Source organism: Arvicanthis niloticus, chromosome 1 (genome assembly GCF_011762505.2).
Source record: "Arvicanthis niloticus isolate mArvNil1 chromosome 1, mArvNil1.pat.X, whole genome shotgun sequence".
NCBI lineage: Eukaryota > Metazoa > Chordata > Mammalia > Rodentia > Muridae > Arvicanthis > Arvicanthis niloticus.
The window spans coordinates 66,688,050-66,705,826 of NC_047658.1; the positions used below are offsets into that span (position 1 = coordinate 66,688,050).

General features: G+C 39.2%; 1 protein-coding gene across 2 annotated transcripts in view; it reads left to right on the forward strand.

Annotated features, from left to right (window-relative positions):
- The window catches only part of Gab2 (GRB2 associated binding protein 2), a 185,934-nt gene that overhangs the window by 98,565 nt on the left and 69,592 nt on the right, over nucleotides 1-17,777 (forward strand). The window lies entirely within an intron of this gene.

Consider the following 17,777-nt stretch of genomic DNA (forward strand, 5'->3'; position numbering starts at 1 on the left):
TCCATGTCCAGTTCATCTGTACCTTAAAAACACTTTTTTGTCTTACCTGCTCATGACCAGCACATTCCATTGTGTACTGAATCACTCTTGGTTCTGTTCAGTCTGTTAAGAGTTTTTGAAAAATGTTTAACCCTTTCAGTAATGTAGTTCACCAAGTTGTTCAAGTTGGAAACTGGAGTTTTCTGTATTTTTTATTGGTTATTTTATTTATTCACATTTCTTTTTTGTATTTATTTTTATTGGATATTTTATTTATTTATAATACATATGTCATCCCGTTTTCCCATTTTCCCTTCTTAGAACCCCCTGTCCCAATCCCCCTCCTCCTTTATGCTTTCATACCATTTTGATTACATGTATGTATTAAGGTCAGTACAAAGGTGGGCAGTACAAAGGTGTTCAAAAAGCACTCGATTGTGTGATGTTCATGTTTATGCAATCTAGACATCTTAAGAGTTCATTTATCTTGTGTAATTCACCCATCATGTTTAACTGTAGTATACAGTGTCAAGAGATAAGCAGACCAAATGTGTGTTTTACATAGATGAGCAAACAGAAGCCAGAGCATAAAACTGTTTTTCTTCCCAGGTTCACATTCTGGAGACAGAGCTAAGGTGTTACTAGATTTCATTTGATTTTTATATCCATGGACTCCAGAACTATTCAGACTGAATATCTACTGGACCAAAAATCTAGCATACCTAGTTGCATTTTGAATAGGTCTCTTATTTACCCTGATTTGCACAAAATTTTAGATACCACTGTTGAAGACAGTGCACTTATGAAAGGATTATGTCAAAGGCTGGAACATAATCAGATAGTACTTAAAATATGAAGCCTGATTCAAGGGCAGAGCTTTGATGCAGAAAGCCTCTGTTCCCAAAGGTACTCTTTAGCTGTATTTATGGACATGATTTATCTGCCTTTCATTTAACTTTGCCCAGGTTTTTCCTGGTAACCTTTGCTTAATTGTTTTTAAAATATGACTTTAATCAGACCATTCAAGGACATGAAAATTGTATCTCTCAATGGAATGACCTCAAATGACTGGCAGCAGCTCATGTGTTGCTTTATCAATGGGACAGGTAATTCCATTAATGCATTTTGAGTCCTCTATAGGAAGGTTGACCTGGTCTTTCAGAAATGAATCTCCTAGAATTCAATGTAATTGCTAATAGAACGCTCTTTGTTTCCTCAGATGTGATCTGCTCTCCCTCACACATGTCACATTCATCTTGACTCTTTGATGTGGTAGGGACAAAAAATGGATAGAGTGCATCATGATAGCATTATCTCAGAAAGATAGCTAAGATTCTCTTCCAATTTAAAAGTTGTAAGGCCCCCCCATGAAGGGAGGACCTCACCCAAGCCTTGGGAATTCAAGGCCACCTATTAACTCACAAGCCACCGAACTTGATGCAATCAGCAAGAGGTATATTTCGATCAACATGTTGAGGTCAAGACCTGTAGCCCACCCAGGGGCAATGGGGTCTGACCCCAGGGCTTTGGAGACAGAGAGAATTTAAAGACAAAAACCACAACTCAGGGGGTAAACCACAACCCAGGGGAGTAAAGGAGGGTTATTGGAGAGTACCTGTGGAAAGTCTGAGCACATTATTCAGTTTGTGACAGGGTCCAAGGAACAGTCATGGGGAACATTTTGTATAGGCTATTCTCTAAGAGCCTATTCGTAACCAACCATCTATCTTGTGGCCAGCCAAGTTCCTGAAACACAGAGCTCACAATCAAGCTGACCTGCACTCTTGGTTCTGTTCAGTCTGTTAGGAGTTTTTGAAAAATGTTTAACCCTTTCAGTAATGTAGCTCACCAAGTTGTTCAAGATGGAAACTGGAGTTTTCTGTATTTTTTATTGGTTATTTTATTTATTCACATTTCTTTTTTGTATTTATTTTTATTGGATATTTTATTTATTTATAATACATATGTCATCCCCTTTCCCCATTTTCCCTTCTTAGAATCCCCTGTCCCATCCCGCCTCCTCCTTTATGCTTTCATACCATTTTGATTACATGCATGTATTAAGGTCAGTTCTAGGTTGAGGGTCTAGCAATACAGTAGATATAAACAGTCAAGGAACAAGCAAGACAATAAACACAAATAGACAAAGAAAAAGCAAGGCATTAAACCCAATTATGTGAATACTCCCATGATCACTGTTTCTAAGGGCTTATCAGGATGACCAAAGTATCTGAGCCTACTTCCCTGTCCTCGCCCAAGGTCATTTTCATGTCTGAAGCCTACTTCCTTGTTCTAGCCTAAAATTTAGATTCTTGTCTGTTATTTCTTTGTTCTAGCCTAATATTTAGATTCCTACCTGAGATTACTTCTTTGCTCTAGCCTAAGATTTATATTCCTACCTGAAATTACTTCTTTGTTCTAGCCTGATGTCAGATTCCTGTTTGAAGCCTACTTCCTTGTCCTTGGCCAATGTCATATTTCTGCCAAGCAGCCCATTTCCATGTCCTTAGCCCATGTCAGATTCTTGCCAAGCAGCCCTAAAGGCTGTCTGCCTCTCCCCATTTTTTTTATTTCATTAACAAGACTTAGCCTGCCTTAGGTCATTCTGACAAGAATGCCTTCCTTACCCATCATGGAATATGCATTATCAAAAGCAATACACTTCTGTCTCACATTGGTAAGGGAATCACCATCCCTGACCTCAAGCTGTACTACAGAGAAGTAGTGATAAAATCTGCATGGTATTGGTACAGAGATAGGCAAGAAGATCAATGGAATAGAATAAAATATCCAGAAATGAACCCGTGTACCTATAGTCACTTGATCTTGACAAAGGAGCTAAAACCATACAGTAGAAAAAAGACAGCATTTTCAACAGGTGGTGCTGGTTGAACTGGAGGTCAGCATGTAGGAAAATGCAAAACAATTCATTCTTTTCTCCTTCTACAAAACTCAAGTCCAAGTGGATAAAGGACCTCCATATAAAACTGGACACACTAAAACTAATAGAAAAGAAAGTGGGGGCTGAAGATTTGATGTTCCAACGTTCGGTAGTATAGGGGCTTTCCAGGTGTTCAGCTGTCTCTATAAATTGGCTAAGTTTTAGAAGCTATGCTTAGTGCTTCCCATAATTTCAGTTAACTCAGTCATTCTGGATTTCTGACAGGGTTGAAGACCTATAGTCTCATAGCCAATCCTGACTATTTACTTTGATAGAAAAGATCTGAGTGGATGGTTTTCAGCTGACATTCATTCTAAAGCCAAGAAAAAAAGCCAGGTTCAAAACTAAGTGCTTTAGTTAGGACAGATGACAGAGGTTCTGGTTAGTCAACAAAATGATGGACTGGGCATTAGAACTATCTTGTACCTCACTGGTACAATTAGGAATAACTATGCTCTAATTGCATTTTGAGAGAAAAGTTTTATTTTAACAGGAAGGGTGAAGCTAGGTGATGAGAGAGAGAAAGAGAGAGAAAGAGGACAGGGCATGGAGGCAGATGTTCACGTGTCTCCACCAGTCAAAGATAGTTTATATATCTAGGTTGGGTATTGTGTTACACTTCTGATTGAGCATTACCAAACTTATAAAGCCTTTGATTAATACTTTTAAAAAATGTATAAAAGCAAAAGGGAGAAGGGGGCATGGGATAGGGGTTTTCTAGGGAGGGGAAATGGGGAAAGGGGATGGCATCTGAAATGTAAATAAAATATAAAAAAGAAAAGAAAGTGGGGAAGAACCCACACAGGCACAGGGGAAAAGTTCCTGAACAGGACACCAATGGCTTATGCTCTAAGATCAAGACTTGACAAATGGAACCTCATAAAATTGCAAAGCTTGCTGGGCGGTGGTGGTGCATGCCTTTAATCCCAGCACTTGGGAGGCAGAGGCAGTCGGATTTCTGAGTTCGAGGCCAGCCTGATCTACAGAGTGAGTTCCAGGGCAGCCTGGGCTATACAGAGAAACCCTGTCTCAGAAAGCCTAAATAAATAAATAAATAAATAAATAAATAAAAATTAAAAAAAATAAAAAGAAATAAAAAAAAATTGCAAAGCTTCTGTAAGGCAAGGGACACTGTCAATAGAACAAAATGGCCACCCACAGATTGGGAAAAGATCTTTATCAATCCTACATCTGATAGAGGGCTAATATCCAAAATTTACAAAGAACTCAAGAAATTAGACTCCAGACAATCAAATAGCCCTATTAAAAATGGGGTACAGAGCTCAACAAAGAATTTTCAAATGAGGAATATCAAATGGCCACAAAGCACCTAAAGAAATGTTCAACATCTTTAGTCATCAGGGAAAAGCAAATCAAAACAACCCTGAGATTCCACCTCACACCAGTCAGAGTGGCTAAGATTAAAATCTCAGATGACAGCAGATCCTGCCTGAGGATGTGGAGAAAGAGCAACACTCTTCCATTGTTGGTGGGATTGTAAACTAGTACAACCACTCCAGAAATTAGTCTGGCAGTTATTCACATTTCAAATATTATCCCCCTTCAAAGTTTCCCCTCCGCAAACACTCTATTCCATACCCCCTCCCCTGTCTCTATGAGGATGCTCCCCCTCCCACTCACCCACTCTTGCCTTACTACCCTAGCATTCCTCTCTGTTGGAGCATTGAGCCTTCACAGGACCAAGGGCCTCACCTCTCATTGATGCCAGATAAGGCCTTTCTCTGCTACATACGAAGCTGGAGCCATGGGTCCCTCCATGTGTACTCTTTGGTTGGTAGTTTAGACCCTGGGAGCTCTGAGGGATCCTGTTAGTTGATATTATTATTCTTCCCCATAGGAAAAATAATAATGGTTTCTTTAGACAGGAACCATTCTGGGTTAAAATTTTTTGAGAGAGTGTGTGGCCCCAGCCCTCAACCAGAAGCTGTGCCTACCCACTGGATATGATCTCTACAGGTTCTCTCTCCCCTTTGTTGGGTATTTCAGTTCATGTCATTCCAATTGGATCCTGGGAGCCTCTTGCTTCCCTGGCATCTGGGACTTTCTAGTGGCTACCCCCAGTTCCCCATTCCCCATTGCTACACATCTCCATTCAATTTCCTGACCCTCTATGAGCATCCTCATAGAGACAGGGGAGGGGGTACCTCTCTTGTCTCCTCCCATACCTGATCCTGCCCCTTTTTTCCCTTCCCTTCCTCTCTCCCTCCCAGGTCTCTCCCTCCCTCTACCTCCTGTGATTATTTTGTTCCTCCTTCTAAGTAGACCTGAAGCGTCCATACTTTGTCTTTCTTCCTGTTGAACTTCATATGGTCTGTGAGTTGTATCATGGGTATTCTGAGCTTTTGGGCTAATACCCACTTATCAGTGAGTACATACCATGTGTGTTCTTTTGTGACTGTGTTATCTCTTTTGTGACTGTGTTTCTGTATCCCCTGTATTCAGTTCACTACCAGGATTAGGCATTGCAGTCTCTGAAATTTATTCTGTGTTTTATGTATATTTTGTCACTGTCCTGATCCAAACTGCTATTATTTCCCCAGTAGTAGTTTATTTAAGTGTACTTATATTCTGTCCCTACTTCAGTTGCTACAGGCTAGAATGGCCTTTTACAACTATAGATACAAAATATTGAAAATCATTCTGGCCTCATATTGTATGAATTTTTAAGTATATGTATTAAAATGTGAAAGTTCCCCCATATCTTTTGTCTTATATATCCATTTCCCTCAACAAAAACTATTAGTAATAGTTTGGAGTGCTTTTCTAAGCATTTGTAAACCGTGTGTGTGTGTGTGTGTGTGTGTGTGTGTGTGTGTGCGCACGTGCATGTGTGTTATAAACACATTCATATGTGTTTATGTACATATAAACACAAGATATTTAATATAAATAGCAACTGACTAGATTTTTCTCAAGCCTGCATCTTTAATACATATCAATATTAATTATGACCCTATTGAGGGGTTGTGTTCATTTTAAGATTAAGGTCTAAACTTCATAAATGACATATAAGTCTTCTGCACCTTCCTTTTCTTTACCTCATGCAGCTTCTCCCATTGCTGACTTGCACTCCAGCCATGACCTTCTGCTGGTTTCTCCATGAGCCAGGCTTGCTTTTTCTTTTGTGCCTTTGCACATGTTGTTCTCTTCTGCCTGCGGTTTTCCCCAGGGTACATGACAGTAATTCCCATATACTGGACTATTATGTCCTGGGTTCTACAAAACATATATACTTTATCATACCAAGCATTTTATGAACTGTTTTCCATAAATATGTACTCCTTTTCCCCACAAAATAAGTGGTTATCATGATTAATAAAGTAATTGAGTTAATCAGCTTATAGTAGCTCTTTTTGGTTATTAGTGAACACTAAAAAGAATATTATTTTGTAGAAGAAATCTGATATTTTATTGCATAGTAATATTTGACACTGAGAACAACTGAACCAGCATGTAAGACTTAAAATTGCCTCAAATTATTTTTTCAGCCTTACTTTCAGTGATTTCCTTTTCTCTATTAATTCCACCAGACCTGGCTTTATGCTTTGTGCGGACCAGACTTTTAAATATACATGCATTCTCATATTCAGATATTTTAGATATTTACTAATTAGCCTACTCACTAAATTTTTTTATTCTCTCAAATCAGTCTGTACTATGTGCCTGACTGTGTCCCTTGAAAATTTATGTATTGAAATATTATATGTGTGTGTGTGTATATGTGTGTATGTATATATGTGTGTGTTTAGTGTATGTATATATATATATATATATATATATACATATATATGTGTGTGTGTATATATATGTGTGTGTTAGTATTTAGAGATGGACATTGGGACAGTGATTGAGTATGTCAGGAAGGCAAAGCAATCATGAATGATATCCATACCACTATAAAAAAAAAAAGTCTTGAATGAACGAATTGGGCCCTTTTTACCTTGAAAGTGCTATCTATTATGAACAGGGCCTTCAACACCCAATCTACTGATGCCTTGATCTTGGATTGCCACACCACAGAGCTGAGGGCAATGAATTTATGTTGTTGGTAAATTATCTAATCACAAGAATTATGTTATATCAGTTGAAGTGGACTAAGACTGCTTTCACCATCAACCCTAGACTACAAGCATATGTGTAAAGCAATGGAAAATTGGAACTGACTGATATGTATTTTCTCTGCTGATTTGGAACAAGACAGTACCCTTTTTTCTTATTTACCCTCTCATTCTTAAAATGCATGCTTCTTTCATGGTCTGTTTAGTACAATGGGTTTTTTTTTCCCACTAATGCTTTTTGTTCCTGGTTCCACTAAGTGCTTCCAATGCTAAGGTGTTATGTCTTGTATGTCTAAGCAAAAGAAGACTGGAGGTTTTGTTACTGAGGAAAGAAGTATGTCAGATAAGCTTTGTTCATGCTGTTGACCCTGAGTTTTGTGCTAAGAAATCAATAATATACAATAAATAAGACAATAAATAAGGTGTCTATGAACGAAGCATTGAAAACAGTTTTTTAAAAGAAGGTAACTAGAGCTGAATGTGGTGGCACATGCTTTAATTCTAGAACTTAGGAGGCAAAGGCAGGCCAATCTCTGAGTGCCAGGCCAGCCTGGTCTACACAGGGTACCCCAGGACAATCAAGGCTTCTTAGTGAAACCCTGTCTTAAAAAAAAAAAATTATCTACAGGCTAACAGAAGCATAATCCTGTATTTCCCCTAGAAGACTAATTCAGTAGCCACTAGTTTGTTTCACTGACTTTGCTAACCATAACTTCCTAGAGTATCAAGAGTCAGTTTGACTCATTATCTTTGCTTGAAATTTTCTCCTTGTAACTTTTTTTTTCAACTGGTGAGATGTTATGTCCTTTAAAATCCATCCCATGTATCATCTCTGCTGTAAGTTTTTCTAACTCTTTCAAGGCAAAATAGGGTTCTGAGAACCCACAACTTTTGTTCATGTTACTGATTCAGCACCAACCTGTATATAATGAGTTACATCACATATCACACCTGCCTGTCCTTTCTGAAGACTGTAATATCTTAAAGAGCCTGGCACTAACTGGTTTTAATAGATACAGTAAACTGTTAGAAGAAATGAAAAAGAAGATTTTTTTATAGGTGAGAAGAGACCAATGAGAAAAAAGTTTAATTGAGAATATAGCTACCTAAACCAAGGTAAAGACTTAGCTCAAGAGTAAACTTGATTACTCTTCAAGGATCACATTTCATCAGGAGTCATTTCTTTTTTCTTTTTTTTCTCAGTTGTCATTTTATTCTAGTACATTTATTACTGTGTTATTGCTATTATTTTACCTATTGATAAGACAGTTCTTTTTTATCTTAGTAATACCCCATCTTCTTTTTTATTTAATTTTTTAATTATTTATTTACATTCTAAATGTTGCCCCCTTTCCAGAGTTCTTCACCCCATTCCCCCTCCTCTTTGCCTCTGAAAGGGTGCTCCCCTCCCCCAGCATCCCCCTTCTCTGGAGCATCAAGTCTCTACAGTATTAGGTACATCCTGTCCCACTGAGGCCAGACAAGGCATATGCTACATATGTGCCAGGGACCTCAAACCAGCCAGTTTATGCTCATTAGTCTCTAGGAGCCCCCAGGGGTCTGGGTTAGTTGACCCTGTTGGTCTTACTATGAGGTTGCCATCCCCTTCAACTCCTTCAATCATTCCCCTAATTCTTCCTTAGGGGTCCCCAACATCAGTTCAATGTTTGACTCTAAGCATCTGTATCTGTCTCAGTCAGCTTCTAGTAGAGCCTCTCAGAAGACAGCCATGGTAGTCTCCTAGCTTCAAGCACAACATAGCATCAGTATCAGGGTTTGGCGCCCACTCATGGGATGGATTCCAAGTTGTGCCGGTCACTGGATGGCCTTTCCCTGCAGTCTCAGCCCCATTTTTGTCCCTAGATTCATTTTCGATAGAAACAATTCTGGGTCAAAAATTTTGAAGGTGGGTTGGTCACCCCATCTCTCCACTGGGCCCCTGTCTATCAGCTGGATGTTGTCTCTTCGGGTTCCACCTCTCCACTGTTGGACAATTTGGGCTCAGGTCACCACAATTGAGTCCTGGGAGCCTTTCACATCCCAGGTCTCTTGGACTTTCTAGAGGCTTCCCTCACCCCTAGAAGCTGCGTATTTCCTCCATTCAGTCTCCTAACTCTCTGGGCTTCTCTCCTGTTCCCTCCCCCATACCTGATCCTGCACCCCTTTTCCCCTCCCTCTCCATCCCTGGTCCCTCACTCCCACTGTCTACTGGCCCACCCCATCTCCACCTCCATCCCTTATGTAGCTTAGTCTAACTGAACTTCAGATTATCCTCTTCTCTGGTTCTTCACCACTCCTGGCACAAGTTTCATGTTTGAACTTTGCTCTCCCTGGATTTGAATATTCCTAGATTCCAAACAGCAATCCCTGAATTCCAGGCTCAAATCATCAGAACCCTCTGTGCACTGACAGAACTGCAGTTAACATATAAGATAGTGCTAAGGTTGGATCTTGATACCTCTGATCAGGTTTGGTTGTGTGTTCACTGCCTGAGCCAGCCACTGTGGCTCACTGAGGGTTCTTCCCATGCTTTATGTTCTACCTACTACAACCTGTAATTAGCATGCTAAATACAGAAGGTGAGCTTTTCCTGGGTGTCCATTGTGTTTCTGGTGTCTGTGCAGTACTACCTCACCCTCATCTGTCTGAGAACTTTAGCTTTATTCACTTTTCCTGTTTTTACCAACAGAAAAGCAAACAGATATTCTCTCCTTTTGTTCCTTTAGTATGACTATTATCGCTGAAGAGTTATCTAGTACACTATGAGTTCTAAGTACTGAGCTAAATGCTGAGATAACGAGCCCTGACCTCAGTGTAACAGTCTTGAGATACATGAGATAAAGCTCATTCTGTGCTCATTTAGAGCTGGAAGAATCTTCCTAATAAATAAGTCAGGACTCAGTAACTATACTGCCTTCTCTTGAAGGATTCACATTTCATGTGCCATTAAACTTTGTGCTAAGAGCTAAAGTCTGAATTCTAGTGCTGCTCTTATCTTCTGCCATCAATTAACTACAAACCTGAATGTTTTCTGTAAACTCTCTGGCCAGTGTTTTCAAAGTTTATGCAGCAGTTCATCTCTACCTCCTCAAGTTTTTTCTTAGGCTCTCACTAGACCTTTGGGACAAGAAGATCTGAGGCTATGATGAGAGTATCAACTTGCTAGTTGTATAGTCTCTGAGCTTTTTCTTTCATCTGTAAAGGGGTGTGTATTTACCTTGACTCGCTGGTTTAAGAATTAAGTATGATAAGAGACATGTCTGTCATGGCATGTTGCAGGAGCTCAGGAAATACTTACTTTGATTTCCTCAGAGTTTGAAGTTCTTGGGGTCTAGAGCAGTTCAAAGATTTCTAGAAGAAACATAGCCACAGAGTCCTTCTTCTTCAGGAATATACTCTCTCCATGCCAGTACTGGGTATAATGGGACGAAAGTACTTCACACTGAAATAAATTAGGATATAATTGTATTAAGAAGTCAGATTAAATCTGCTATGTCTATGATTGCTTAAAGTAGAATTCCAACCCTGTAGTTACTTGGGAGTCTGGGGGCTGAGAGTAGATTTAGAGGGGAGTTTTAGAAATAAAGTATTTTGTTTGTGTTATACCTATTAGAGTTGGTGTATTGATATATAGTAGACTCAGTTAGGTTTTAATAATCCTTTCTTGACAGGCATCTCCTGGCTTATTGGCAGTTTTTGGTTTTACCTTCATCAGAAAGAGGGAAGTTAAAAGGACACACCCATTTCTAGAAGTTATGCAAGACTCTTTTCCAAGAAATGCCTTGCCCCTTCTACAGCTTTAGCCACAGGATCTGGAGAAAGATGATTGGAGACACTGAGAAAATTTTAGTCATCAAAGAAGAATTCTGTTATCTGTTGTACCTAAGGCATGGCAGAAGATTATGGAGTTTTAGAAATACATTCAACTGCCAGAGGGAAAAAAAAAAGTAATAGAAGGTTCTGCGTAGCTTGGTTATTTAGAAAAATACATCTCTCACTTCTAAGAATCTTACCTAAATAAGGTATCATTGTATCAGGTTGTCTTAGTGAACACTATGTGAGGCTGCCCAGGTTGGAACACTGTGGTCTCTCACCTACTTGTTACACTCATCCTCCTGCAGCACCCTCCACCTTTCTTCAGAGCTCTTCTACCTTATCCTAATCCATGACTTAGCAAACAGCCCTGCACCATGCACTTTGGGAACAGTTTTGTGAATACAAGCTGGATCTGTTTGCTTATAAATTGCAATGTTCATGCTACTATAAATTTGATAGTTGTAAGAAAGACTATATACCCTAAAATGTTTATCATCGGCCTTTTACAGGAAACTTTGATGATCAATACCCTAGGTTGTCTCTTTTTCAAAATTTTTAGTAATAAGGATTTTCTAGTTTTCATAGAGGATCTAAGAAAATCCTTAGTAATTCAAGAATTGTTTTATTTAGTATAATACTTAAGACAGAACAGAAGAGTCTAGAATTTTAGAAGTACTTTCAGTTTTCAGGGCTGAAGCTAAAAGGATCTTCAGAAAGTTCCTTTTTCCTTAAAAGACAACTCCCTTATAGGAACTAGCCTAGTTCAACTTTATTATGTAGAGTAACCTAAAATAAACCAGGTTCTTGTCCCATATGTTAAGCAGCCTTTTATGCTTAGAACACTCATTCATGACCCCAGGGAATCTCTCTTGAGACTGATACGATAGAGTTTTATAAGCTCTTCACCACCAACAGAATGCTTATAATGTGATTTAGTCATCCTAAGTCTCAATCGAGGCTTATTTTATTTTTCTGGTTACCCAAGAGCAATAGAAGGAAGTCATGACCTTGTTTTGTGCGCACTTACAGACCTAACCTAAAGGACAGACAAGATCACATGAGATGTACTCTGCTCAACGGCAGGAGTGATGCAACTTCCAGGTCATGTGTTCCCACATTTGTGTCTCTGTGGTCTGGGTAATTGTGAAATGGTTTGTTTTCTGACTAGATTTGGGTACAAAAGAAAAACAGTTACTTCTGTTTCATCAGAGCAAATGGTGATATCTACTTGATTCTAGATACAAATTCCAACTTTGTTTTGATTATTTTGACAATATAGTCTTAAGTTATGAATGTCTTTATGTCCCATTATAAGTAAGCGAGATGCACTGTCTCTTACTCTCTGTCTTGATTATTACTATTGTATTTATTTATATTATGTATTTATTTTGATGAGTTTTGACTTTTGTGTTTTGTTTTTGCAGCAAGGTCTCACTGTGGTACCCAAGCTAATGATTCTACTGCCACATTGTTCTCCATTAAATTGCCATTTTCTCTGACCATACAAAGCTATAGCAACACTTCCTAAATAGGTTTTTTTATATTGTTGTTTTTCTCTAGTTCACCTTCCTCATTGCTAGATGAACAGTATTTAACATTTTAACAAATAGGCACAAAGCACTATTTAACATTTCTCTGCTGCTGTGCACTTTGCAGCAACTCCCATTACCAATTAAGAAACAGTTTCTAAGGGTGGTTCTGAAGGCCTCACAGGACCCCTAAGTTCCTCCTTTCCACATTCAAGAGACTTACCAAATTTTCCAAACCTGTCTTGTCTTTTTTCCTATGCCTAGGCCTGGTTCATACTGTGTGACCTTTTTAAAGATAAGCCTTTCTTCTTTCTTTATAACTTTCCTTGTTCTGGTCATTTTACTCATTTCTCTCTCCTTTTTCTCTCACCAGTTTTCCTCCTTTCTCTCCCTTCTCCTCCCTCTATGCCTCATCCCTAAAAGTCTGAGTTTCTGTGACTCTTTTTATGATACTTCTAAAACTCTGCCTTGTCTTTTAGGGCTATATATTAATGTCTTATCTTCCTGCAGTTTTATTAATATTTTAAGTTGTTTAAAAGTAATGTTTGGTCCTTCTGATCTGGGCCCAAGCACTCAGCAGATCCTGGGAGGCAGCTCTGCACCTAATCTGACAGAACCCAGAGGAAGCAGGGCTCCCAGTAGTTCTAACCCAGGCAGAATCTTAGGTAAAAATGAATCACCCGTGGTGTTTGCTGTTGAAAGTTCTAATCCTGATGCTAGCCTCTGGACTTAGACTACTCAGACCTTCAATGGGCCATTGGCAAGGACATCAAACAGCTAGAGATTGACATCACTAATCTGAAGAAATCCCTCGTTTCTCTGTCTGAGGTGATCTCCAAAAATTACAAAGGACTTTATTGGATTTGATTTACTCTTTTACAATAGAAAAGACTGTGTACAGCTCTAGACTGTGTACAGCCCTTAAAGAAGAATGTTGCTTTTACATAGACAAGACAGGGATGGTTAAAGAGAACATGAAAATGGTCAGAGAAGGCCTTGATAAAAGACAGAGAGAGAGAGAGAGAGAGAGAGAGAGAGAGAAGAGGAGAGGAGAGGAGAGGAGAGGAGAGGAGAGGAGAGGAGAGGAGAGGAGAGGAGAGGAGAGGAGAGGAGAGGAGAGGAGATACAAGAATTGGTTTTCAATCCCTTCATGATTGTCAACCCTACTTCCTTCCATTTTAGGACCGATAATTGAGTTACTTCTGCTTATTTCTTTTGGTCCCTGGGCCTTAAATAGGCTGACTAACTGTGTGAAACAACAGATACATAATTTTAACAGCAAAACCTATTTAGATACATTATCATAAGTTAGCTATGGAAAACCACGAGACTCAAGACGAGGTTGTTACTCTATACAGGGTATTCCCAAAATCCCATCTCCAACCAACCTAAAAGAGGGGACTTCCACCCCAGACCAAACAGAGAGGGGCCACCCAGAACCCCCTCTGACTGGTGGTTTAAATTATTGCTTAGGCTGTGAGGCTAAGCACTGCAAGGGAATATAAATAAAAATTTTAAAATATCCTTCTGGGTTCCCTGAGGGACAAACCTGACTTCATAGGAGTTGATATCAAAAGTATCCCCTCTCCAGGAAAAAGACACTGAGACGGATATGGCCCTCATGCCTCACTGAATGACAGGAGGACCAGAGCCATTACAAGGTCCCCTTTAATTACTGGAGGCCAGGCTTCTATCCCCCCCTTTGCAAAATTGGAATCACCACGGTCCTTCTATACTTGGAGAAGAAAGGAGATTTCAGGGGCAGCCTTTCTTATACACCGAAGGCCTAAAATCAGCCATAGGCCTAAGTCAGCCTGCTAACACAAAGCCTTGTGGAAAAACACTGAAACAGATAGCTATAAGATATTATAAACAGGCAGCTTTGGTGCAAATTTACCAGCCTGGATAAGAACTGATAGCCATAGACCTTGTGGATAGGTAACCTTGGTGGATAGTACCAGCTTAGATAAGAAACAAGTGATTCATAGACAGAGTCATAGTGACATGTTCCCTGAACCTTCACCCAGCTAATACTCTGTTCTGGAAGATATCTGTACTCCCCCTGAACACCTATGCTCCTGTGTCATCCCCTTCCCACATCCTGCCTTTTTGTGTTTATAACCCCTGTGTGAAAAAGTAAAAATCACGGTTTGATTTAAATAGCTAGATAAATAAATAAATAATAAAAGGAATGTTTGCATCATGCCTCTCTTCGTTAACCCACATAGCATAGAGCATGGTTCATCGTTGTTTTCACTGAATACTTTTTTAAAAACTTAATTTTTCATAGGACAAAAATTTCCACCTATTTACCTTTTTTAAAAAAGATTTACTTTTTTTATTTGGAGGGGAAATCTTTGTATATGTGAATGCACATGTGCACAAAAGTGCCCAAAAGGGCCAGAAGAAGATATCAGATCCCCTGGAGCTGGTGTGCCTCCTGGTGTGTACGCTGAGAACCTAATTCCTGTCCTCTGGAACAGCAACGAGCACTCTTAATTGCGAACCATCTAGTTCTTTATTTATCTTTTAAATATTTTATAGCTTTGACATTTTACCTTCAAATCTATAGTTCATCTTTTGTCATTGTTTCGTTAGCCTATTTGATTTTCAGAGGCAATCTCTGTATGGGCCTGAGTAGCTGGTATTATAGGTATGTGCCACCACTCCTTTCCTGGGCCTTTTTTCCTTAATACCATTTGTTGAAAAGTCTTTGTGTCTTGCATTTTTTTTTTGAATTTCTTTTACACCTTTATCAAAAATCAGTGGGGGTCAGCAAGATATTTCAGTGGGTAAAGACGTTTATTGACAAACCTGACAACCCAAATTTCATCTCCAGGCCCTATGGTGAAAAAAAAGAACTAACTCTACAAATTGTTCTCTAACCACTACGCTTGCACTGTGGCATACATGCCCACCCCCCTCAAATAAATAAATAAAGGTAATAATAAAAATAAATAAATAAATATCAGTTGGTATAGCATGTGGATACAGTTTTCTATTCCATTACCTTGTCCTGTATATTTACCTTGTCCTCCTCCAATATACATCATCTTGCTTGCCAGAGCTAAAGAACACTTAAAATAAACAAGGGGGAGAGGAAGAGGCTTATTTTTTGATCACAGTTTTAGAGGTTCCAGTTGATTCTGTTGTTTTGAAAGCCATAGTGAGGAAGTACCTTAAGATAGGCATCATCACATGTTACAGCAAGCTGCTCATCTTTGACCAGGGAGCAAATAGAGAAAAAAGAAACCAGAATCTGTTTGTCCCTTCAAAGCTATGTCACCAATGACTTAAGTCCTATCTCTTGGCCTCATTTCTTAAGGATATGACAACCTTCTAATAGCATCACAAGCCGAGACCAAAACTGGAATTATCATCCATGGGGCTATTGTAAGGAAATTGGTTTTTACTCTGCCTGAATACACAAAGATTCTTTGCTGAGAAGTGCCAATTCTGATTTACAGACTATCCTGATTACATCCTACCTGCTTTTCTGACCTCAGTGTTGTGAATAGATTGTTGAATGGAAGCATGAAGGATATACAAATCAATGCAATTATGGGCTAGTGGGATGGCACATTACATTAGCTGCCAAGCCCAATGATCTGAGGTCAATAGGCATAGTGGAAGGGGAGAATTGACTTCAGCAAGTTGTTTTCTGACTGACACACACACACACACACACACACACACACACACAGAGAGAGAGAGAGAGAGAGAGAGAGAGAGAGAGAGAGAGAGAGAGAGAGAGAGAGATGCACATACATGCACACACACACTGTAGCATGCACATATCTCACATATACAGAAAGATAAGGAATAGTGATTAGCTTCTGACTATATTTTTAATTCACTCACAGGATTTACTGATAGATTGTTGAATATGAGAAAGAATTCAGTTTGACATGGGAAGGAAATTGTAGCCATAATTAAGATGGGAAAATTGTAGGAAAATGAGTCTAAGGGATATTAGAAGGTCAATTTTGAAAGTATAAAGGAATTCAGACAGTCTTGTTCATATCCGGGCTGGCCTGGAACTCATTGTATAGTCTAGGCTGGCCTCAAACTGGCAACAATCCTGTCTCAGCCAAATGCTGAGATTACAAGTGTGAGTTATTCTACCTGGCTGGAAGTTCTCTTTTTTTAAAACATACTTATTTTGAAATGCTTAATGACAAAGAGTTGGATATAGGACTCGATTTCAGCAGATGGGATTAAGCTGAGGGTTGACTTTTGGGAGTTGAAGCAATAAGATGGCTTTTGATCCAATGGTGGATGTAGAAACAGACCATCTGAGAATTGAGCATTAGAACATTCTAGAGCTTAGAGAATAGGGAGAAGGAAAAACTAGTACTGGCATCTGAAAAAGCAATACCAAGTGGGAAAGTGGACGCTAAAACCCAGTGAAGAAAGTGTATCACTGAAGGTAGAATACTAGGTCTTTGTAAAATGTTCCTGATCACAGGAAGGTCTGAGAGGTATTTACCAGCACTGGAGTCTTCAAGACCTTTGATACATTATATCAGAGGTACAGTGGGGAGCAGACTGATGAAGGTGCCTTCATATAGGAGAAGAGGAAACAAATAAGCATAATACCATAGGAACTGCTTGAAACTTAACTAATGAAGACTTGGAAAGCTGAGCCATAGTCAGAAATCAATGTGGAATCAAGATACCCTTTACCTTTTTCTGAGATGATAGAAATGATTCTGAGCAGGGAAAGATGAAGCAACTACTCTGAAGATGGGGCAGTTGATGCAATGTTCCAGATGGGTGAAAGGGGGTGTGCCTAGGAAAGAAGGCTGATATAAATTATTAGGAAAGCTGTATTCTCTGGTACCAGAGAATGTGACTATGGAGGAAACTGCATTAGTAACTGTGGTATCAGATCTCTTTTTGATTGGATTTCCTTGTGAAATGAGAAAGGAGTAAGGTTTTGGAGATTTAAAGAGAGAAAATCAGAGATCGATGCCAAAGAATACAAGGACGTTCTGGACAAGGTCAGTAGGATTATTGGGCATTGTCAGTGGCCCATGTGAAGGGCCAGGGAAGCCAATATGCAATGAAGTATTTTACTTTCCCCCAACCTTTCATAACTATCAAGTTCGTAACTGTCAAGTGAGAACAGATAGAGTAGGCAGAACTTGAAGTTTAGCTGGAGGTTGTGGTTTTGACACTTAAGCAGGAGAAAGGAGACAGAAACAAGGAAATGACTGTAAGGACAGTAAAGAGAGTTGGTTACAGAAGAAATTGAAGACAGGGATAAAGGGTGAATGTGAAGTGTTCGTACAACTAATATAGCTCCCTAGAAGTTGAAAAATTATGATAATGATAATAAAATAGTAATAATAATTATTGACATTCATAGTACTCTGAGCTCATTTGCATTAAAAAAAACCTATGTCTTAAATAGGGTAGATAGTGGTAGTG